The sequence below is a fragment of the Macrotis lagotis genome, chromosome 2 (assembly GCF_037893015.1).
Source record: "Macrotis lagotis isolate mMagLag1 chromosome 2, bilby.v1.9.chrom.fasta, whole genome shotgun sequence".
Lineage (NCBI taxonomy): Eukaryota > Metazoa > Chordata > Mammalia > Peramelemorphia > Peramelidae > Macrotis > Macrotis lagotis.
In genome coordinates, this window is record NC_133659.1 from 86,944,948 (window position 1) to 86,971,780 (window position 26,833).

Genomic DNA, 26,833 nt, shown 5'->3' on the forward strand with positions numbered 1-26,833 from the left:
CAAAAATTGACCATGTACTAGGACATAAAAACCTAACGATCAAGAAATAGTGAATACATCTTTCTCAGATCACAATGCAATAAAAGTTATATGCAATACTGGGCCAAGGATATATAGAAAGAGAACAAACTGGAAACTGAATAACCTCATTTTAAAAAATGAGTGGACCAAAAAAAATTGTAGAAAGAATTAACCATTTTATCCTAAATAATGATAATTATGAAACAACATAACAAAACCTATGGGATTCATTCAAAGCAACTCTCAGGGGATATATTATAGCTCTAAATGCTTATATGAATAAATTGGAGAAAGAGGAAATCAATGAACTAAACATGCAACTAAAAAAATTAGAGAAAGAACAAATCAAAAATTCCCAATTAAGTACCAAATTAGAAATTCTAAAAATTAAAGGAGAAATTAATAAAATTGAAAGCAAAAAAAAACTATTGAATTAATAAATAAAACCAAAAATTGGTATTATGAAAAAACCAATAAAATTGATAAACCTCTGGTCAATTTGATTCAAAAAAGAAAGAAGAAAACCAAATTTCTAGTATCATAAAGGAAAAAGGTGAACTCACCACCAATGAGGAGGAAATTAAAGTAATAATTCAAAATTATTTTGCCCAACTCTGTGCCAATAAATTTGATAATCTAAGTGAAATGGATGAATATTTACAAAAATATAAGTTGCCCAGGTTAAATGAAAAAGAGATTAAATACCTAAACAACACTATCTCGGAAAAAGAAATTCAATAAGCCATTACTGAACTCCCTAAAAAAAATATCCAGGGCCTGATGGATTCACAAATGAATTCTACCAAACATTTAAGGAACAATTGGTTCCAATCCTATATAAACTCTTTGGGAAAATAGGGAAAGATGGATCTCTGCCTAACTCTTTCTACAAAACCAATATGGTACTGTTACCTAAACCAGGAAGAGTTAAAACAGAGAAAGAAAATTATAGACCTATTTCCCTGATGAATATAGATGCAAAAATCCTAAATAAAATCTTAGCAAAACGATTACAACAAGTCATCACTAGGAGAATACATTATGATCAAGTAGGATTTATTCCAGGAAAGCAGGTTTGGTTCAATATTAGGAAAACTGTTAGTATACTCAATTATATCAACAACAAACCTATCAGGAATCATATGATCATATCAATAGATGCTGAAAAAGCTTTTGACAAAATACAGCATCCATTCCTATTAAAAACACTAGAGAGTGTAGGAATAAATGGACTGTTCCTTAAAATAATTATCAGTATCTATATGAAACCATCAACAAGCATTATATTGAATGGGGAGAGGCTAGAGGCATTAGTAAGATCAGAGGTGAAACAAGTATGCCCATTATGACCACTACTATTTAATATTGTATTAGAAATGTTAGCAGCAGCAATTAGAGAAGAAAAAGAAATTAAAGGAATTAGAATTGGGAAGGAAGAGACAAAACTCTCACTCTTTGAAGATGACATGATGGTGTATCTAGAGAATCTCAAGAAATCATCTAAAAAACTACTGGAAACAATTAGGAATTTTAGCAAAGTTGCATAACCTTCATAAACCTTCATAAATCCTCAACTTTTCTATATATGTCTAGCAAGAAACAGCAGGAAGAGCTAGAAAGAGAAATCCCATTCAAAGTAACCTCAGACAGTATAAAATATTTGGGAGTCTATTTGCTAAGACAGACTCAAAATCTTTTTGAAAACAATTATAAAACACTTCTCACACAAATTAAATTAGATTTAAATAACTGGGCAAATATCAACTGCTCATGGATAGGTAGAGATAATATAATAAAAATGACAATTCTACCAAAACTATCTGTTTAGTGCCCTACCAATCAAAATTCCAAAAAATTACTTTAATGAGTTAGAAAAAATTGTAAGTAAATTCATATGGAGAAATAAAAAGTCAAGAATTGCCAGGAGCTTAATGAAAAAAAAGTGCAAAAGAATGTGACTTAGCCCTACCTGATCTAAAATTATATTATAAAGCATCATTCATCAAAACTGTTTGGTATTGGGTAAGAAATAGAGTGGTGGACCAGTGGAATAGACTATGTGTGAAAGCAGGTGATGATTATAATAATCTGCTGTTTGATAAACCCAAAGAGTCTGGCCATTGGGATAAAAACTCCTTCTTTGATAAAAATTGCTGGGAAAATTGGCAGTTAGTATGGAAGAAACTTAGATTAGACCAACACTTCACACCCTTTACAAAGATAAGATCCAAATGGTTACAGGACATAGACATAAAAAACAATACTGTAAGCCAATTAGAAGATAAAGGACTAGTCTACCTGTCAGATCTATGGAAATGGGGACAGTTTATGACTATGGAAGTGTTGGAGAACATCACCAAAATCGAATTAGATGATTTCGATTACATTAAATTAAAAAGGTTTTGTACAGATAAAACCAATGTAACCAAGATCAAAAGAAATGTAGTAAATTGGGAAACAATTTTTACAACTAATGATTCTGACAAAGGACTAATTTCTAAAATATACAGAGAACTGAGTCATATTTTTAAAACAAAAAGCCATTCCCCAATTGACAAATGGTCAAAGGATATGCAAAGGCAATTTACAGATGAGGAGATCAAAGTTATCTATAGCCATATGAAAAAAATGTTCTGAATCATTAATTATTAGAGAAATGCAAATTAAAGCTTCTCTGAGGTACCACCTCACACCTCTCAGATTGGCTAGTATGACCAGGAAGGATAATGATCATTGCTGGAAGGGATGTGGGAAATATGAAACACTATTGCACTGTTGGTGGAGCTGTGAACTCCTCCAACCCTTCTGGAAAGCTATTTGGAACTATGCCCAAAGGGTAACAAAAATGTGCATACCCTTTGACCCAGCAATACCACTACTGGGTCTATACCCTGAAGAGATGAGGAAAAAGGGTAAAAACATTACTTGTACAAAAATATTTATAGCAGCCCTGTTCATGGTGGTAAAGAATTGGAAATCCAGTAAATGTCCTTCGATTGGGGAATGGCTTAGCAAACTGTGGTATATGTATGTCATGGAACATTATTGTTCTAATAGAAACCAGGAGGGATGGGATTTCAGGGAAACATGGAGGGATTTGCATGAACTAATGCTGAGTGAGATGAGCAGAACCAGAAAAACACCGTACACCCTAACAGCAACATGGGGTGATGTTCAACCTTGAAGGACTTGCTCATTCCATCAGGGCAACAATCGGGAACAATTTTGGGCTGTCTGCAAAGGAGAGTACCATCTGTATCCAGATAAGGAGATGTGGAGTTTGAACAAAGTGCAAGGACTATTCCTTTTAATTTAGAAAAAAACAGATAGCTTATTGTCTGATCTTGTTACATCTTAGACTTCTCTTCTCTTTAAGGATGTGATTTCTCTCTCATCACACCCAATTTTGATCAAGGTACAACATGGAAACAAAGTAAAGACTGACAGAGTGCTCTCTGTGGGGGGGGGGGGGAGGGAAGCAAGATTGAGGGAAAAATGTAAAACTCAATATCTAATAAAAATAAATTTAAATTAAAAAAAAGAAAAGAAAACCGAAGCATGCTACTTTTCTTTTCTTTTCTTTCTTTCTGTCTTTCATTTTTTTAATTGAGTCTTCTTGTCAAAAAGTCTAATATGGAAATGTTGCACATAATTGAACATGTAATACCAAATCTTATTGCTTGCCATCTCAGGAACGACAGGAGGAGAGCGAGAGTGAATTTGGAACTCAAAATTTCAAATAAAATTGTTAAAAAACAGAAAAGAGTAATACTGAAATAAAAATTTATTAATGGCTATTTGGGGGGAAAGGACATTATCGAAATATGATATAGATCAATGGCAAACAGTTAGTATCTTCCTTCAGAAGCACATTTGCTCTTATCCCATTTTTTTAGTGGAGGAAAGCATTATCATTATTATTATTGCAAGCTATTTCACAATATCAATAATATTTTCACGATTGAATAATGAAACCAATTATTATTTCAGGGATTGGCTTGCAGAAAAGTTAGATAAAAATTTTACCTAAATTAAAAGACATAGATGATTATAGGCCCAATGTTAACTGCATTTTCCAAAGAACTAAATTCATTATCTATAAATTAATCATGAAAAATCCATTAGTATATACTTATCAGGAGTTCAAGTCATTAGATGAACATAAAAACTTTATTATAAGGTATAGAAGGAAATTTCAGCTTTTAACTTCTGTAACTCTATTTGCTTTTGGTATAATTTAAGACTTGTTTAGAAGATGAGAAGTGACCCCAGGCTAAAAATGGTCCACTATCTTGCTTTCAAAAAGGGGAAGAAGTTAAGTTCAATTCAGTTCAATTATAAACTTTATTTCTTCACAAGATTTCAAGCATATGAGATAAAGAGTGGTTTCTGAGCATATAGAAAGCTAATGAATTTTTAAAGAGTCAAAAAATGATATTTTAAGTTTATTTCATTTTAAATGTAATCTAGAACCCTGGCCATTGGGTTTTGTCATTCAATGTATTTCATACTCCCATTTCCCATCCTCCCTACAGCTTAACCTTCAATAATTTAGGGATCTGTGATTTTATAAGGGAATCACTCTTATTCATGAATTTCCTTTGAATTTGGAAATTTTATAATTCTGATTCTATTTATATACTCAAAGGGTATAAGACCTTGTAAGGGAAGTAATAAAATATAAGATATGTTTTCTGCTTTTGAGTAATTTATATTGTGAAAATTTAAGGGAAAGTAATTTTTCTAAAGTCAGTAAAATCTTACTTTATGAATAAATATATGTCCCTTAATTATTCCTCATTGTTTCTAAGATTGGAACAGAGTAGAGTATATGTATAGTACTTAGTATATATTTTCAGACTTCTTTATTGAATTTTGCTGATATTTGTCCTTGAAGTATTATTTTCTTAAGAATATCACTTATTCAGGGAAGCCTGGAAGGATTTGCATGAACTGATTCTGAGCGAGATGAGCAGAACCAAAAGAACATTGTAAACCCTAACAGCAACATGGGGATGATAATCAACCTTGATGGACTTGATCATTTCATCAGTGCAAAATCAGACATAATTTTGGGATATCTGCAATGGAGAATACCTTCTGTATCCAGAGAAAGATTTGTGAAATTTGAAGAAAGACCAAAGCCTATTACCTTTAATTTAAAAAAAGTTACCTTATTATGTAATTTTGCTATCTCTTATACTTTTATTTTTTTCCCATAAGAATTTTATTTCTCTCTCATCACATCTAATTTATAACAATGTTTACCATGGAATCAATGTAAAGACTAACAGACTGCCTTCTCTGGGGGTGGGGGGAAGGAAGCAAAATTAGGAGGAAAAGTTGTAAAATTCAAAATAAATAAATTTAAAAAAATAAAAAGATATGATTTGTAATATTAGCTCTCCCAATAGGGGAGAAAAGGGATGCTGGGAGAAATTCTGGTGATACAAAAATTAAAATGCACCATTTAAAAAATAATTTCATATGATGTGATGACCTATAATATCTACAAATGAAATTGTACCTCAAATGAAATTGTACCTTAATGTGTGATAGTGTCAACTAGAGAGACAAATTCAACTGCAGAGACAAAAATCAGGCAGGAAATATATAGATAAAATAAAGTTTAGTCTTCTCTACAAATCTGGATGCTATGTCACTTGGTGCATATATGCTTAATATTGATATTACTTCATTATCCTTTGTATCATTTAGGAGGATGTAGTATCAATCTCTTCTTTGTTTTTTTTGTCTGAGGTCAGGATTGATACCATTGCTTATTTAAACTTCATTTGAAGTTTTAGCTTTATTTTGTGTTTATCTCTCACCTTCAAATGTGTTTCTTTAGGATTTGAGTTTTTAATACCATCTTTTTATCTGCTTCTGTTTTATGGGAGAATTCATTCCATTCTCAGTCACATTTATAATTACTAACTCTTTATTTCCATTCATCACATCTTCCCCCATTTGAACTTTAATAGAGTTTAATCTTAAACACAAAGCTCAAATGTTTCTATAGGACAGACTGTTTAACTGTCATATCACATAAAATGGATATTTATTAACCAAAACTTTAATTCTCCTTCTTGGCAGAAACTGCAAAATGTTATCATTTTTTATAGCAGATGCAACACACCTTGTCTTTAAAAACTTTCTTCATTAAGAAATTGTTTATATTCACTCTCAGGAACAATTTGTGCCTAATCTTCAATCTAATCCAAACAGCATTTCCCTTATTTTTTTATTTGGCGTGGCAAGAAGGAAAAATGAAAATGAACTTCAGGAAAATTAGAAAATGAAGTAATAAGAAATATTTTTGAACAGTTAGTAGAACCTAGGTAAGATTATGCAACAGATATTTGTCTTAAATGAGCCACTTGTATTTTTTAATCCAGGTCTGCAGCAGAGAAATTGATTGTAGTGGCCACTAAGTCTTGACAATGAATTAGCAGAATTTTTTGTCATAATCACTGATTCACAATTGGGATTTTCTTTTTTTTGATAGTTAGAGATTTTATTTATTTTGAGTTTTAAAATTTTCCCCCTAATCTTACTTCCCTCCACCCCCCCAGATGGCAATTTGCCAGTCTTCACATTGCTTCCATGGTATACATGAATCCAAATTGAATGTGATGAGAGAGAAATAATATTCTTAAAGAAGAAACACAAAGTATAAGAGATAGCAAGATCAGACAATAAGATATCAGTTTCTTTTTTCTAAATTAAAGCTAATAGTCCTTGGTCTTTGTTCAAACTCCACAGTTCTTTCTCTGGATACAGATGGTATTCTCCATTGCAGAGAGCACCAAATTATCCCTAATTGTTGCACTGATGGAATGAGCAAGTCCATCAAGGCTGATCATTGCCCCCATGTTGCTGTTACGGTGTACAGCGTTTTTTTTTTGTTCTGCTCATCTCACTTAGCACCAGTCCATGCAAATCCCTTCAGGCTTCCATGAATTCCCATCCCTCCTGGTTTCTAATAAAAACAATAGTGTTTCATGACATACATATACCACAGTTTGCTAAGTCATTCTCAATTGAAATACATTTACTTGATTTCCAATTCTTTGCCAAGACAAACAGGGCTGCTATGAATATTTTTGTACAAGTGATGTGTTTACCTTTTTTCAATCATCTCTTCAGGGTATAGACCCAGTAGTGATATTGCTGGATCAAAGGGTATGCACATTTTTGTTGCCCTTTGGTTGTAGTTCCAAATTGTTCTCCAGAAAGGTTGGATGAGTTCACAGCTCCATCAACAATGCATTAGTGTCCCAAATTTCCCACAACCCTTCCAATAAGGGTCATTATCCTTTCTGGTCATATTGGCCAGTCTGAGAGGTGTGAGGTGGTACCTCAGAGAAGCTTAATTTGCATTTCTCTAATAAGTAATGATTTAGAGCAATTTTTCATATGACTATGTATTGCATTGATCTCCTCTTCTGCATATTGCCTTGGCATATCCTTTGACCATTTGTCAATTGGGGAATGGCTTTTTTTTTTCAAAAAAATATTTGGCTCAGTTCTCTGTAAATTTTAGAAATGAGTCCTTTGTCAGAAATATTAGTTGTAAAGATCGTTTCCCAGTTTACTACATTTCTTTTGATCTTGGTTACCGTGGTTTTTTTGTGTACAAAAGCTTTTTAATGTAATCAAAATCATCTAGTTTGGTTTTAGTGATGTTCTCCATCTCTTCCTTAGTCATCAACTGCTTCCCTTTCCATAGATCTGACGGGAAAACTAGTCCATGATCTTCTAGTTTGCTTATAGTATTATTTTTAATGTCTAAATCCTGTATTCATTTGCATCTTATCTTGGCATAGGGTGTGAGATGTTGGTCTAATCTAAGTTTCTTCCATACTAATTTCCAATTTTCCAAGCAGTTTTTATCCAAGAGAGAGTTTTTATCCCAATAGTTGGACTCTTGGTTTATCAAGAATTGTTTCTTGCTATTGCACATAGTCTATTCCACTGGTCCACCACTCTATTTCTTAACCAATACCAGACAGTTTTGATGAGTGATGCTTTATAATATAATTTTAGCTCAGGTAGGGCTAAGCCACCTTCTTTTGCACTTTTTTATCATTAAGCTCCTGGCAATTCTTGACTTTTTATTTCTCCATATGAATTTTCTTAAAACTTTTTGGAATTTTGATTGGTAGGGCATTAAGGTAGTTTAATTTTGGTAGAACTGCCATTTTTATTATATTAGCTCAACCTATCCATGAGCAGTTGATGTTTGCCCAGTTATTTAAATCTGATTTAATTTGTATGAGAAGTGTTTTGTAGCTGTTTTCAAAAAGTTTTTGAATCTTCCTTGGTAAATAGACTACCAGGTATTTTATATTGCCTGAGGCTACTTTGAATGGGATTTCTCTTTCTAGCTCTTCCTGCTTTATTTTGCTAATCATATATAGAAAAGTTGAGGATTTATGGGGTTTATTTTATACAAATCAAATTTTCAAAATACTTGAAACAACAATACCATGAAGAGGAGACAGTATGAATGAAAGAGTGGGAAAGGGAGAAGAATAGGAGATTGTAATCTTTTACATATTTTCAAAGTTCCATATTATGTAAGTGGTATAATTATGTGAGATGACAAAGCCTAAAGTGGGGTAAGCTGCTTTATATGAAGTTTGAAATATTGTGATAAAATATGCAATATAAATGGAATCTGAGGAATTAAGAGGTTAGTTTATTTTAAAAGCCTTTGATATGAATATTGAAGTATCCAAAATAATGAATTTTCAGATTATTGGATTGACAAATTGGTTCTATTTTAATTGGCAAAATGCATTTCAATAACATCCAGTTACTTAGAATAGAAGGCATTATTTTGGACCAGCTAGTATGATGAGCATGAAGAAAGTAGGTAGAAAAAAACAACACAAGATTATTTTGAGCTTTCTGATTTATTCTGTTGTGAGTAATCTGGGGCCTCTGCTTCTATCTGGACCTTCCTTTAAAATGAATTGGAGGCGGCAGCTAGGTGGTGCAGTGGATAGAGCACTGGCCCTGGAGTCAGGAGAACCTGAATTCAAATCTGAACTCATTAATAATTGCCTAGCTGTCTGACCTTGGGCAAGTCACTTGACCCTATTGTCTTAAACAATTTTTTAAAAAATTAAAAAAAAAAAAAGAAATGGAGTGTTATGCTTCAGCTGAAATGAAAAAAAAAAGCAGGGGTAGAAATTCTAATCTCAGATAAAACAAAAAAAAAATAGAGCAAATTAAAGGGGATAAGGAAGGAAATCAAATCATCCAAAAAGGCAATGAAGCAATATGAATATTAAACATATTTGCATCAAATAGTATAGATCCAAACTCTTAAAGAATAAATTAAATGAGTTACAAGAAGACATAGAAAGAAAAACTGTACTAGTGAGGCCCCTCAGCCTCACTCTTTCTCAGAAATAGATAAAATAAATAAGAAGGAAATTAAAAAGTTGAATAGAATTTTAGAAAAGTTAGATATGATAGACCTCTGGAGAAAACTGAATGGGGATAGAAAAGAATTTAACTTCTTTTCTTAAATATATGGCACCTATGCAAAAATTGATCACATATTAGGGACATAATCAAATATAAAAGCAGAAATTTTAAATGTTTCCTGTTCAAATCATGATGCAGTAAAAATTACAAATAAGAAAAGACTATGGAAAGATAAACTAAAAATGAGTGGATAAAACAACAAATCATAAAAATAATAAAAAATTTCATCCAAAACAATGACACTGATGATACATCATGCCAAAACTATTGGAATTTAGCCAAAAATAGTTACTAGGAAAAAATTTTACATTTCCAAATTCTTACATGAATAAAATAGAGAGAGAGAGAGAGAGAGAGAGAGAGAGAGAGAGAGAGACAGAGAGAGAGAGAGAGAGAGAGAGAGACAGAGAGAGAGAGACAGAGAGAGAGAGAGGAGATCAAAGACTTAAGCATGCCAATAAAAAAAGTTTTAGAAAGAACAAAATAAAAATTCCCATTTAAATGTCAAATTTGAAAATCTGAAAATCAAAGGAGAAATTAATAAAATTTAAATTAATGAAACTATTAAACAAATAAACAAAATTAGGAATTAGTTTTATGAAAAATAAGATAGACCTTTGGTTAATCTGATTTTAAAAAAGGAGAAAACTGAATTAGCAGTATCAAAAATGAAAGGGGTGAACTTACCACCAATGAGGAGGAAATTAAAGTAATCATTAAGAGACATTTTGCCCAACTATATGCCAGTAAATCTCACAATATAAATGAAATCGATGAATATTTACAAAAGCATTAATTGCCTAGATTAACAGAAGGGGAAATAAAATACTTATATAACTGCATTTCAGACAAAGAAATTGAATAAGCCATCAATAAGCTCCCTAAGAAATAATCACCAGGGTCAAATGAATTGACAAGTGAATTCTACCAAACATTTAAAGACCAATTAATTTCAATTCTTTATAAACCATTTGAAAAAATAGATGATGAAGGAGTTCTGCCAAATTCCTTTTATGACATCAATATAGTGTCAATGTCTAAACCAGAAAGACTCAAAACAAAGAAAAAAATTATAGATCAGTCTCCCTAATAAATATTGATGCAAAAATTTTAAATAAAATCTTAGCAAAAAGGATTACAGCAACTTATCACTAGGATAATACACTATGATCAGGTAGGATTCATACAAAGTAGTCAGGGATGATTCAATATTGGGAAAATAATCAGTAAAATTGATCAAATCAATAAGATTAACAGAATCATATGTTTATCTGAATAGATGCTGAAAAAGTCATAGACAAAATACAGCACCCAATCCTATTTTAAAATAAAAGCAACAACAACAAGAAACCAGAGAGCATAGAATAAATAATAAGACGTATCTATCTAAAACCAACAAAAAGACTTATATGTAATGGGGTAAACTAAAAGCATTCACAAAAAGAGCAGGGATATATCAAGGATATGCATTATCACTACTATTATTCAATTTTGTATTAGAAATGTTAGCTTTAGCAATAGGAGATAAAAGAAATTAACGTAATTAGAATAGGTAATGATGATATGATAGTATACTTGAAAAACCCTGAATATCATCAAAAAACTACTTGAGGCAATTAACAACTTCATCAAAGTATCAGGCTATATAATAAACCCACATAAATCATCAGCATTTCTACATATGAAAAACAAAACCCAAGGACAAGAGATAGAGAAATTCACTTAAAGTCGTTGTGAATAATGCAAAATACTGCTTCCCAAGACAAACTTAAAAACTATATTAAAACAATTACAAAACACTTCATTAAAATAGAGTCATATCTCAACAACTGAAAAAGTGTCAATTGCTCATGGGTAGGTCAAGTTAATATAATAAAATCATAATTCTACCCAAATCAAATTACTTATTCAGTGCTAAACCAAAAAAAAAACTATTTTACAGAGCTAGAAAAAAATAGTAACAAAACTAATCTGGAGGAACAAAAGATGAGAATATCAAGTGAATTAATGGAATAAATGCAAAGGAAGGTGGTTTAGTTATACCAGAACTAAAACCATATTACAAAGTGTCAGTCATCAAAACTTCCTGGTACTAGCTAAGAAATAGAGAATTGGATCAGTGGGTACAAAAGAAACAGTAGAAAATGACTATAGTTTTCTATTGTTTGATAAACTCAAAGACTTTAGCTTCTGGGATAAGAGCTCACCATTTCACAAAAAAACTTCTGTGAAAACTGGAAAATCTTATGACAAAAACTGGACATAGATTAACATATTACACTCTATACCAATATAAGGTCAAAATGAGCATGGGATTTAGACATAAAGGATGATTCCATAAAACAATTGGAATAGTCTATCTGTCAGAAAACTGGAAATTATTGGGTGGTCTGCCTTCTATCCAGGGGCCCAGAAAATTCCATACTTCTAAATAATACACTATATAGGTGAATCTATAAAATAACAGAAGTATAAGCATAGTTCAGTACATGATTTGCTGTTAATATTTCATATCTATTAATCATTTGGCTAATTAGAATTATGTACTTTCTTAGAATTTAAAATGCTTCCAAGAGGATTAAGTGTGATAACATGTAAAGCATTTTGCAAAAATTTAAAGTACCTTTAAAAATGCTAGCTATTATTATTTTATGAAATGCAATTCAGAGGCAGATCTTGGATAAGACTAAAAACCACTATTATATTTGGTATTGTGGGAAGGTGTGGGAATAGAGTTAGGTTACTTAGGCTCCTTGATACTTTGAGGAAACTATTTCTGAGCCCATTGCTAAAAGTGACGAATAAAACACATACCTCACTTTCTGCCCACACATTATATATCACACTAAAGAAATAGCAACAGTCCCCTATCTCCCTTCTAGTAATATATTCTAGGACCATATCTTTATAAGATGGTAACACTCTAAGACGCAAGTTATAATACTAATACTAATAGTCTGAGAAAAATAATTAATTGAATACTAATCTAGGAATTGATTAAATCTAGAATACTAATCTAGATATTTAATTGAATACTATTCTAACTTTTCACTGGAGAAGAGGGGACAGCAAAAGATCAATTGCCCATGGCAATACTAAAAAGCACATGTCCTCCTGCCTTTAGCCATGCCATATGTCACTTAAATTTATGAGTATGACTTTAGGGGGAAAATAAAGTAAACTTTATTTTTATAGAATTATTGGAGGTCAAGACAAGATTCCTGGATTTGAAAGCAATATGTATATGTACATATAATAGAATTTTATATATGAGATGTCAGAATTTTCAGTTTCTATTCTACCTCTATTATTATATAAACCTATTTTCTTCTTTTAAAGTACCACACTATAATAATACTCAATTAATTTTCATATATTACCTCATTTCAATTTCAAAAATTATTTTATGAATGGAACTTCTAACCAGATATTATCGCATAAAAGTTTTAACTATTAAGTAGATTCTTTTTTTCTTTGGTAAATTAATTCTTTGAATTCTTAAAATAATTTTTAAAAATATACAGAAGAGAGATGTGATGAAGAAAGAAAAATTTAGGTTAAAATTACTACTTGATGGCATGGATAGGTTTATTACACATATCTACTTGCAGAATTGAATATTCCTTCAAACAAGATCCTTTCTCAATAACATTTTGAATACAGATCTGTAGTAAAAATGTTAGAAATCTAGCTGCGGGGGCAATTAGGCAGTACAGCGGATAGAGCATCGACCCTGGAGTCAGGAGGACCTGAGTTCAAATGTGACCTAATACACTTAATAATTACCTATCTGTGTGACCTTGGGTAAGTCACTTAACCCCATTGCCTTGCAAAAACTTTAGAAAGAAAGAAAGAAAGAAAGAAAGAAAGAAAGAAAGAAAGAAAGAAAGAAAGAAAGAAAGAAAGGAAGGAAGGAAGGAAGAAAGAAGGAAGGAAGGAAGGAAGAAAGGAAGGAAAGAAGGAAGGAAGGAAGGAAGGAAGGAAGGAAGGAAGAAGAAAGAAAGAAAGAAAGAAAGAAAGAAAGAAAGAAAGAAAGAAAGAAAGAAAGAAAGAAAGAAAGAAAAAGAAATCCAGCTGCAACATTATAAGTTCACCCACATAGGTGGATCTAGCATCCTGTTCTCTGTCCTGGTCTCATCTTAGAGAAATAATTTTTAGTAATTTTTCTTTTAAAGTCATATTAAAAGAAAAAAAAACAATTAAAACATTATGTCAACTGTGTCTGTATAATGCTTATTGTGGCATTTTGTCCTACAAGACACATTTGTATGATCTAATAGATTATATCATAGTAGAAAAGCAATAGATGGGGGAAAAAAGATTCTACACTACATTTGTTTGACAAATCTACCCTAGAACAGTAAACAAACTCATTATAAAACAGGCTATGTGGGCAGATTATATAGTACTCCCAGATACTCCCTTGCTAATATAACATAAAATGGAGCTTACCAGAAAATTAAATTCACAGTTCAAAAGCATACCTCCCTAAGTTGCATTCCTCCATTTTTTATTTATTTTATCTATTCTCTTTTAGAGATACATTTATGCTCATCTTGTTTGACTTATCTTATTTCTGTGATTTCCTACAAGTCATTAACTTAAAACTCATCACAAATATTTGTATTTTACTTTTTCTTTGGTTGTTCTCATTTTTCTTCTGTTCCCTTAATTCCTTAATATATATTATCTTTCATCAACTTGTAAGGCATTTTTACATGAAAGGAATATATACACTATATGTGTATGTAACAAGAGAGAATAATATAATGGAAGGAATACATGCCTAACAAACTTAAACCAGTCAGTGGACCTTGGTTTTCTCTGGAATTTATCACTAATTTGCTCATCTTGAGCAAATCATTTACCTTTTCTGATCATTGGTTTCATCATATATTAAAAATGAGGGGCTTAATTCAGTCTTTGTGAATCTTTTTCAAATATGATGTACTCTAGTTCCAATTTCAAGAATAATCTGCCAAAATTAGCCAAATCAATATATTCCTCCAACATTGTTGTAATTCTTCTTCCCTATTGCCATACTATCATGTAACTAAGCAATTTGATCAAAGGTAAAGTGACCATCATGTCTTTTTAGACAGTAGATAAATAAGAAGAAACTTCAAATTATTTCCTTTTACCAACTCCAAGTCTACCCTGGTAATACCTAGTGAAGGACCATGAAGAAAGTCATGATTACATTTAGAAATGAATGCTGCCTCATAAAAAGAAAGTAAGTCACCATATTTACCAAAATATTTAGAGCAGTACATTACATTTTATGGTAGCAAATAACTGCAAACAAAGGTAGCCCCTTATCAATTGGAGAATAGCTAAACAAAGAGAAGTATAGGAATCTAATGGGATATTTAGTGCTGTAATTATTAATATGAAAAGTACTATCATAATAAGAAGTAGTAATATGTGGAGAAACTTGGAAAGATTTACATGATCTGATAGAGAATGAACTAGAGACAAGAATATAATGGACCTATTGACTACAGCCATGTAAATGAAAAAGTAACCATCACCTTACAATTATGAGTGAAATGCATCTGGCCATAGACACTTAATAATTACCTAGACGTGTAACCCTGGGAAAGTCACTTAACCTAGTTGCCTTGCCAAAAAACATACTGTGGAGCAGTTAGGTGGCTTAGTGGATAGAACACTGGCCCTGGAGTCAGGAGGACCTGAGTTCAAATCTAACCTCAGACCCTTAGTAATTGTCTATGTGACCTTGGACAAGTCACTAACCCCTTAAATATTTTTTTTAAAAGTGAATTGCAGTCCATCACAGAAGTAGCAGATATATAGCCATGCAACATTGTATATTTTTATCAGACGTTTGTGTTTTAAATTGACATTTTATTTTTCAAAATGTGTGTTATGAAAGTTTTATTAACATTCTTCCATATGCATATGTATATTTTTAAGTTACAAAATGTTCACCCACCCTCCCTTCCCAACACCTCCCTTTAGCAGCAAACAGTCAAGTTAACATTGTATATACATATTTTGGATAAACATGTTTACAGATTAGCCATTTTCAGTATTATGAATTAGGATTCAGGGAAAGAGATGCAAAAGAGATAAATTTTATAAAGTTTTCATCAGATTCTGAAGATTTTGTTTCTGAATGGGGATAGCATTGTCCATAGGCAGTCTAATAGGGTTGTCCTAGCTCTCTGAACTGCTGAGAGGAGCTGCTTCCTTCAAGGTTGATCATCTCACAATGTTTATGTTAATGTGTACATTGTTCTCCAGGTTCTCATCTTCCCCTTTTATCATTTTCAGTCTTTTTTAATATATTAATAGGTTTTATTGATTTTTTATTTTTTGCTCATTTTTTTCTTTAAAATATTCTTTCTGAAACATTAGTAAATGACTACAGAAATCTATTATTTGACAAACCCAAAGACAATAGTTTCTAGGATAAGAACTCACTCTGACAAAAAATTGTAGAGAAAACTGGAAAAATAGTATAGTAAGAACTAGGCATAGACCCATATTCACACCCTATATAAAAATAAGGTCAAAATGGACACAGAATTTAGACATAAATTGCAAAACCACAGACAAAATAAAAGACCAAGAAATACTCTATCTATTGGATCTATGGAAAGGGGAGAAATTTATGACCAAACAAGAAATATAGAACAATATACATTGCAAAATGGAAGATTTTGACCATATTAAATTAAAAAGGGTTAACATTAATAAAATAAATGCTGCCAAGATTAGGAGAACAGAAATCTAGGTTATCTGATAAAGGACTTTTTTTTAAAAATAAATATAGAATTGTATCAAATTTATAAGGTTACAAGTCATTCATCAACAGACTTTGAAAAGTAAATGAACAGGAAGCATTCAAATGAAGAAATGAAAGCTATATATATACATGTATATATATATATATATATATATATACACATATATGTATGTATATGTGTGTGTACATATACACATATATATATATTCATATGAAAAAATGCTCCAAATCATTATTGATTAGAAAATGCAAATTAAAACAACAATGAGGTATCACCTCACACCTGTCAGATTCATTAAGATAACAGAAAGGGGAAACGTTCAATGTTGGAGAGGTTGTAGGAGGGTTGGGACATTGAGGCAATTGGTAGAATTGTGAACTGGACAGCAATATGGAACATTGATCAAAAAGCAATAAAACTGATCATACACTTTGACCCAACAATATTGATACTACAAGAAATAATAAAACGTGGGAAAAGTCCTTTATGTTCCAAATTATTAATACCAGCCCTTACAATGGCAAAGAATTGAACATTGAGGGGATGCCTATCAATTATGGAATGGTTAAATAAGTTATGGTATATGAATGCTAATGAATATTATTTTTCTATAAGAAATCTTTAAGGATAGAACTCCAGAGAAACATGAAACAAATTACAGGAACTGGTATGAGTGAAGGGAGCAAAACCAAGAGAACATTGTACAGATTAGCAACAACATTGTGGAAATGATCGATTATGATGGATGCAGTTCCTCTCAGTAGTTGAGTGAGTTGGTACAACCCTGGGAGACCTATTATGAATAATGCTATCCTCATCCAATGGCAAAAAAAAATAAAACAAAAAAAAAACAACAAAAAACTACAAAATCAGAATGAATATTCTGTTCAATTTTTTAATGTATCTTATATTTTCCCTTCCTATCTCATGGTTTTATTTCTTTTCCTTTAGTCCTAATTCCTCATTCAGAAAATGACTAATCTATAAACATGTTAAACACAAATGTATATGTACAATGTTCACCAGACTGTTCACTCCATAGGAGAGGGAGGTGGGAAGGGAGGGTGGAAGGAAATTACATAACTTAAATATACAAATGCATGTGGATGAATTTTTAAAAATATTTTATTTGTTCTCAAATTATATGCAATAGAAGTTTCTACCTATCATTTTTGTAAGGCTTTGAATTTTAAAACTTTCTCCCACCCTGTCTTCCCTCCCCCCACACCCCCCAATAAGGCAGTCTGATAATCTTTACATTGTTTTTATAGTATACATTGAATGAAATTGAACATGTTGAGAGAGAAATCATATCCTTGAGGAGAAAATAAAATATTAGAGATAACAAAAGTACATAATACATGAGACACTTTAAAAAATTGAAGGTAATAGAATTTGGCTTTTTTTTAAACACCACATTTCTTTCTCTGGAAACAGATGGTATTTTCCATCACAGGTACTCTAAAATTGTCCCTGATTATTGCAGTGATGAAATGAGCTTGCTCATTAAGATTGATCATCATGCCCATGTTGTTGTTAGGGTATACAATAGTATCCCAACATATATGTATATATATATATATATATATATATATATATATATATATATATATATATATATACACACATATATATATATATACATACATATATATATATATACATATATATAAAATATATATATTATATATCATATACATATATATACATATATATACATATATATATATATATATATATATATATATAAAATCACAATTTATTCAGCTGTTCCCCAAATGATAGACATTCACTCCATTTTGAGTTCTCTGCAACCACAAACAGGGCTGCTATGATTTTTTTTTTACTTTTTTTAAAAATATATTTACATATTACTAAAATCATTTTGTTGTAAGAGAAAAGTTATTGCCCCCTCCTCCCCACAAAAATGTAAAACTTCATGAGAAATAAAGTAAGAGTAAAAATATGTTTCAGTCTCAGATGGATCGCATTATCTATCATAAGTCCATCAGTGTAATTACTTCCATATTTTTCCACAGCTGCTGTTGCTGATTGTCATTCCTTCCATCCATTCCTCCCATCCATTCCTCCCCACTACCATTTCTTAGATTTTATCTTTCCTTTCACTCTGTCCCTCTTCAAAATTGTGCTATGGGCCAGCTGAGTGGCCCAGTGGACAAAGCACTGGTCCTGGGGCCAAAAGGCCCCAAGCCTGCATCCTGGCCCAGAGTCTCAGCAACTACCCAGCCATGTGGTCATGGACAGGTCACCCAATCCCAGAACCTTATAAAAAAGTAAAAAAAGAGTGCTATATCTGACTATTCTCTCCCATGATCTACCCTCTCTTCTATCACCCACATCCCCTGCTCCTCTCCCCTGTCCCCTTTCTCCCATCCCTTTCTATCCTTTTCCTTCTAGATTTGTATACTCTATTAAGTATATATGTTGTTTCCTCTCTGAGCTATTGCTGATGAGAATTAAACTTCCTTCATTCCCCCTCACCTTCCCCCCCTTCCATAGCATTGCAAAAGTTATTTCTTGACTCTTTTACATGAAATATCTTATCCTTTCTTCTTCTGCTTTCTCTTACTCCCAGTACATTTCCCTTGCACCCATTGATTCTTTTTACGATATTATACTATTATATTCAGCTTTCTCCTGTGCCTTATCTATAAAAAGCTCCTTGGACCTGCTCGATAAAATGAGAAAATTTATATGAGTATTATCAGTATCACCTTTCTATGCAGGAGTACACACAGTTCAGCATCATTAAGTCCCTTATTAATTTATCCTTCTCTTTCACCCTCTCTATGCTTCACCCGAATCCTATACTTGAAGATGAAACTTTCTGTTCAGCTCTGGTTGTTTCAACGAGAACAATTGAAGTTACCCTGTTTCATTGCAAGTCCATCTTTTCCTTGGAAGAGTATGTTCAGTTTTCCTGGGTAGTTGATTCTCAGTTGCATTACAAACTCTTTTGCCTTCCAGAATATGATATTCCAATCCCTAAGAGCCCTGGTGCTGCTAAGTCCTGTGTAATCCTGACTGGGGCTCCTCAATATTTGAATTGTTTCCTTCTGGCTGCTTGTAATATTTTCTCTTTGACTTGGGAGTTCTGGAATTTGGCTGTTTTATACCTGGGGTTATATTCTGGATCTCTTTCAGTAGGAGATTGGTGGGTTCTCTCAATTTCTATTTTTCCCTCTGCTTCTAGGGACAATTTTCCTATAGAAATTCTTTAAAAATGAAGTCAAGACTCTTTTCCTGGTCATGACCTTCATGTAGCCAAATAATTTTTAAATTGTCTCTTTTGGATCTGTTTTCCAGATCTGTTGGGTTTTTTTTTCAATGATTTATTTCACATTTTCTTCTGGTTTTTCATTCTTTTGGTGTTAAATTATTGTGTCTTGATTCCTCACAAGTCATAGGCTTCCATTAATTCCATTCTACATTTGAAGGAGTTGTTTTCCTCAGAGAGCTTTCTTATCTCCTTTTCCATCTGGCCAATTCTGCTTTTTAAGGCATTCTTTTCCTCATTAACTTTGTGGATTTTTTTTATACATTTGACCTAAAGTTGTTTTTAACATGTTGCTTCCTTCAGCATTTTTCAGATCTCCTTGACTAAGCTGTTGACTTGGTTTTTAAGTTTATCCTGCATCTCTGTCATTTCTCTTCCCAATTTTTCCCTCTACTTCCCTTACTTGATTTTCAAAACCTTTTTTTCATCTCTGCCATAGCCTGAGGCCAACTCCTATTTTTCTTGGAGGCTTTGGATGCAGAAGCTTGGACTTTCTCATCTTCAGAATATGTGTATTGGACCTCCATGTGACCAAAGTAATTGTCTATGGTCAAGTGGCTTTTTTCCTGTTTACTCATTTCCCCAGACTGTGCCCTGGTATTGGGGTGCTTCCTTAGCTTTTGAGAATTACTGGGACACCCCAGAAATGACCTCAGTTCCTTCAAGGTCTTGTGGGATGCTCTGACTGCTCTCCTGCCTGTGCTCTGGTCTATGGATAAGCACAAGGTCCCCCTCTACCCTGGAGCTGTGAGGAGGAGCCCTGCTCTATGGGGACCCCAGTCTGCAATCAGGGTCTAAATATGGTCAAAGCCCCAGAGTCCTGTCCCAGGGATAGAGAAGAGACCTCAATAGTCCTCCCACCCCCTTACCTTTAGGGAGCTGAGCACTCTGGGAGAGGCTGCGGGTCGGGGGGAGGCTCCTTTCTGGTCACATTGGCCAGTCTGAGAGGTATGAGGTAATATCTCAGAGATGCTTTAATTTGCATTTCAATAGAGTAATGAATTAGAGCAATTTTTCATATGACTATAAATAGCTTTAATTTCTTCATCTGTAAATTGCTTTTGCATATTCTTTGACCAATTGTCAATTGGGGAATGGCTTATTTTTTTAATAAATTTGTCCCATTTCTCTATATGCTTTACAATTATTTTTTGACAGTAATACTAGTTGTAAAAATTGTTTCCCAATTTACTACATTACTTTTGATCTTAGTTACAATGGTTTCATTTGTGCAAAAGCTTTTTTAATACAATCAAAATTATCTATTTTGCTTTTAATGATATTCTCCATCTCTTCCTTGGTCATAAACTGCTTACCTTTCCATAGATATGACATGTAAACTATTTCTTCATCTCCTAGTTTGCTTATAATATTGCCTTTTATGTCTAAATCCTGTGCCCATTTTGATCTTATCTTGGTATAGGGTGTGAGTGTTGATTCCATCCAAGTTTCTGCCATACTAACTTCTAATTTTCCCAACAGTGTTTATTGAAGAGACAGTTCTTGTCCCAGAACCTGAACTCTTTGGGTTTATAAAAGCAGAATACTATAATCATTTTCTGCTGTCTCACTTACTCCTAATCTATTTGACTGATCACCACTGTATTTCCCAGCCAATACCAGACAGTTTTGATAACTAATGCTTTATAATATAATTTTATATCTGGTAAGACTAAGACATTATCTTTTGCATTTTTTTCATTAAATTCATGGATATTCTTGACTTTTTTCCTCCATATTTATTTAGTTACATATTTTCTAGCTCATTAAAGTAATTTTTTCAAAGTTTTATTAGTAAAGCACTAAACAAGCAGTTTACTTTAGATAGAATTATCACTTTTATTATATTAGCTCAGCCTATCTATGAACAGTTGATATTTGTCCAATTATTTAAATCTCATTTTATTTTTGTGAGTATTGTTTTGTAATTGTTTTCAAAAAGTTTCTAAGTCTGCCTTGGTGGATAGATTCCCATGTATTTTATATTATCTGAAGTTACTTTGAATGGGATTTCTCTTTCTAAATCTCGCTATTTCTTGCCAGTTATATATAGAAATGATGAGGATTTATGTCTGTTTATTTTATATCCCGTGATTCTACTAAAGTTGCTAATTGTTCCTAGTAGTTTTTCAGATGATTTTTCAGGATTATCTATCTAGGTATACTATCATGTCATCTGCAAAGAGTGAGCCTTTTGTCTCTTCCTTCCCAATTCTAATTCCTTCAATTTCTGTTTCTTCTCTTATTACTGAAACTAACATTTCAAATACAATATTTTTCCTAATATAATATTGAATAGTATTGGTGATAACCAGTATCCTTGTTTCACCTCTGATCTTATTGAGAATGCCTCTATCTCATCCTCATTACATATAATGCTTGTTGATGGTTTCAGATAGATATAGCTTATCATTCTAAGGAACAATCAGTTTATTCCTACAGGCTGTAGAGTTTTTAGTAGGAATGGCTATTATATTTCATCAAAGGCTTTTTCAGCATCTATTAAGATAATCATATGAAGTCTCTTAGGCTTGTTATTGATATAGTCAATTATACTCATAGTTTTCCTAATATTGAACGAATCCTGCATTCTTCAGATAAATCATACTTGGTCAAAGTGTATTATCCTAGTGATAACTTGAAATTGCTTCACTAAGATTTTATTTAAGATTTTTGCATCCATATTCATTAGGGAAACTGGTCTATAATTTTCTTTTTCTATTTTGACTCTTCTTGGTTTAGGTAAAACACCATATTGGTGTCATAGAAGGAGTTAGGCAATGTTCCATCGTCACCTAATTTTTCAAAGAGTTTATATAGAATTGGAACCAATTGCTCCTTAAATTCTTGATAGAATTCACCTATGAATCCATCTGGCCCTGGAGATTTTTTCTTATGGAGTTCAATAATGACTTGTTGAATTTCTTTTCCTAAGATAGGGTTATTTAGGTTTTTAATTTCCTCTTCATTTACCCTTGGACATCTTCTATTTTTGTAAATATTCATCCATTTCATTTAACTGATCAAATTTATTGGCATATGGTTGGGCAAAATAATTCTGAATTTTTTTTTAATTTCTTTCTCATTGATGGTGAGTTCTTTTATTTCATTTATGGTACTAGTAATTTGATTTTCTTCTTTTTTTTTAATCAAATTAACCAAATGTTTAGCAGTTTATTGGATTTTTTATAAAACCAAATATTGGTTTTATTTATTAGTTCAATAGTTTTCTTCCTTTCAATTTCATTGATTTCTCCTTTAATTTTTAGAATTTTGAACTTGATATTTAATTGGAGGTTTTGATTTTTTCTTTCTCTAATTTTTTAGTTGCATGCTTCCTTCATTCATTTCCTCTTTCTCTCTTTTATTCATGTAAGCATTTAGGTATATGATATATCCTCTAATAACTATCTTGGCTGTATCCCAAAACTTTAATATGTTGTATCATTATTGTAGTTATGTAGGATGAAATCATTTATTCTCCCAAAAATTTGTGGTTTGATCTACTCCATTCTTTCATTTCCAATTAGTTTTAGATCTGTCTCTCCATGGCCCATTATGGCACATGATTTTTATGGCACTATGATATGAGAAAGCCATATTAACTCTGTCTGCCTTTCTGCATTTGATTATAAGGTTTTTATGCTCAAATACATGGTCAGTTTTTGTGTAAGTACCTTGTACTGCAGGAAAAAAATACATCCTTTTCTATCCCTATTCAATTTTCTCCAGAGGTTTGTTATATCTAGGTTTTCAAACATTCTATTTACCTCATTAACTTCCTTCTTGTTTATTTTATGGTTAGATTTATCTAAATCTGAGAGAGGAAGGTTGAAGCTTCCTATCAATAGAGTTTTGCTGTATATGTCTTCCTGTAACTCATTTAGCATCTACCCTAAGAATTTGGATGCATACTACTTGGTGAATACATATTTAGTTTTGAAATTGCTTCATTGTCTATGGTACCTTTTAAAAGGATGTAGTTTCCTTCCTTATCTCTGTTAATGAGATCTATTTTAGCAGCTACTTTGCCTGAGATAATCATTGCTACCACTACCTTTTTCACTTCAGCTGAAGCAAAATATACTCTTTTCCATCCTTTTACCTTTACACTGTATGTATCTCTCTGCTTCATATGACTTTATTGTAAGCAGCATATGGTAGGATTCTGGTTATTAAACCACTCTGCTATTCACTTATGTTTTATTGGAGAGTTCAGTACATGAATGTTAAAAAACTTTCATAACGCATAATTGAAAAATGAAATAAAGTATCAGTTGGGGGGAAATATTTTTTTCTACATGGCTTTTCTTTCTAGGGGCAGGGAAAGAAGAAACTGAAAGAAAAGTTTTGATAAAATAATTTGATATCAATTACATATATATATACATATATATGTATATATACATATATATATGTATATAATGACTTCTCTTTCACTGTAGCCACTACATTGAACCATATGGCTATAATTGTGTGTGGGGGAAAATAAGAGAAGGGCTTTGAGGAAATTCTGATAATAGTTTGTCTTTTATCTCAAATCAACTTAGTTACAGTGTCAGATTCCAAAATTATAGCACAAACTGGTTGCAAAAATAATAAAATTTCAAAGTAAACACAAATGTCATTAATTAGCCATTTGAGCCAGGATTCAAAAATATTTAAATAGATGAATATTGTGATGATTTGGGAAGATATAAATTATTAGAGAATTAAAAATATTTCAAAACTCTCTTAAGGACAAAGAAATTTATGATGTTACCTCTCTATGTTTATAGATTTTTGCTACTTTTCTGCCAAGTGCTATTATAAGCAAAAAAAAATCATCTTATAGACCCCAAAAAACTTTACAAATGAGTCATCAACTAAGCCCTTGATATTTTTCAAAGGCTTTAGAGTTAATTTCTTTGCTATTACTCCCAATTTCTATGTATGGCAAAGTCAATGTTCTCATTATTTTAATCAGTAAAGAAGCCACGTTAAAGAGAGATCAAATGGTTGGTTGCCCTAAAGTGGATCATAAAATCGTGGAGGAGTTTTGGTCTGTCAGATATGAGTTCATTTTGCAGAGTTTTGTGTAATTTTTCACCTAGAAATGAATATCATCACAGTTATGATTGACTCCATCTAAGGAATGGTTCCTTTGGCTCTTGATTCCTGGGAGGCCACACTAGAGAAATGTGTCACAAAGAACAGAACAAAACTGAATTATATCATTCACCATGTATGCTCTGAACCGGATCTTTTCTCCAAATGTCTAGTAGTTTTGTTAAATATTTACATAAAAATAAAATGATCAGAAGGCTTTTGCTCATGCTGACACAGTGACAAGTTTTTAAAGCATTTCTACATCAGAGATGATTTTACCTCTAACAAAATGCTAAAGTTGCATGCTAATTGGACCCAAAAGTTAAGGGCATCTAGGTGGCATAGTGGATAGAATTTTGGTCTGAATAAGGAAGACTCATCATGCTGAGCTCAAATCTGAACTCAAGTACTCACTAGCTTAAGTCACTAAACTTGTTTGCTTCAGTTTCCTCATCTGTAAAATGAGTTTGAAAACAAAATGGCAAAAATATTCCAGTATCTTTAACAGGAAAACCCTAAATGGAGCTATAGACCTGACTTAAGTATGATTGAACAAAACATCCTAGCACAAGATCAACTGGTATTATATTTAATACTTTGAAGTGTCTTTTTTATGTAGCACATTAGAAAAATATTTTTTTTTAAATTGAAGGTAATAATATTTGGTCTTTGCTTAAACACAACAGTTCTTTCTCTAAATACAAATAGTATTCTCTGTCATAGATGCCCTATAATTTTCCCTGATCATCCCTGATCATTGTACTGATGTATTGAGCAAGTCCAATAAAATTAATCATCATAGGGGCAACTAGGTGGCACAATGGGGGCGGCTAGGTGGTGCAGTGGACAGAGCACTGGTCTTGGAGTCAGGAGTACCTGGGTTCAAATCCAACCTCACACAATTAATAATTACCTAGCCATGTGGCCTTGGCAAGCCACTTAATCCCATTTCCTTGCAAAAAAAAAATCTAAGAAAAAAAAGATTGATCAACAACCTGATGTTGTTAAGGTGTACAATGTTCTTCTGGTTCTGCTCATCTTGCTAGGCATCAATTTATACAAATCTTTCCAGGCTTCTCTGAATTCCCATCCATACTGGTTTCTCATAGGACAACAGTGTTCCATAACACACACACACACACACACACACACACACACACACACACACACACACACACATATATATATATATATATATATATATATATATATATATATATTTTATATATATATATATATATATATATATATATCACAATTTGTTCAAACATTCTCCATTCTCCAATTGATGAACATTCCCTGGATTTCCAATTTTTTGCCACTACAGAGTTGCTATGGATATTTTTATGCAAGTGATATTTTTAAGCTTTTTTTCATGATCTCTTCAGGGTATAGACCCAGTAGTGGTATTGCTGGATCAAAGGTTATACACATTTTTATTACACTTTATTGCCCAACTTGCTCTCCAGAAAAGCTGGATTAGTTCACAGCTCCACCAACAATGCATTAGTATCCCAGATTTCCCCACATCCCTTCCAACATTGATCATTGCCCTTTCTGGTCATATTGGCCAGTCTGAGAAGTGTGAGGTGGTACTTCAGAGATGCTTTAATTTGTATTGCAATAATGAATAATTAATTGGAGCAATTTTTCATATAACTATAGATAGCTTTTATTTCCTCATCTGTGTATTGTCTTTGCATATCCTTTGACCATTTGTCAATTGGGGAATGGCTTGTTCTTTATAAATTTGACTCGGTTTTCCATATACTTCAGAAATTAGACCTTTGTCATAAATACTTGTTGTAAAAAATGTGTCCCAATTTACTACATTTCTTTTAATCTTGGTTATAGTGGTTTGGTTTGTGTGAAAGTTTTTTTAATTTAATGTAATCAAAATTATCCAGTTTTTTATGATGGTCATAAATGGCTTCCCTTTCCATAAATCTGACTGGTAAACTATTCCTTGTTCTAGTTTGCTTATAATAAGTCTTTTATGTCTAAATCCTGCACCCATTTTGATTTTATCTTGATATAAGGCCAGAGATTTTAGTTGAATCCAAATTTCTGCCATATCATCTTCCAATTTGCCCAACAGTTTTTATCAAAGAGTGAGTTCTTATCCTAGAAGCAGAGATTTGGGGGTTTATCA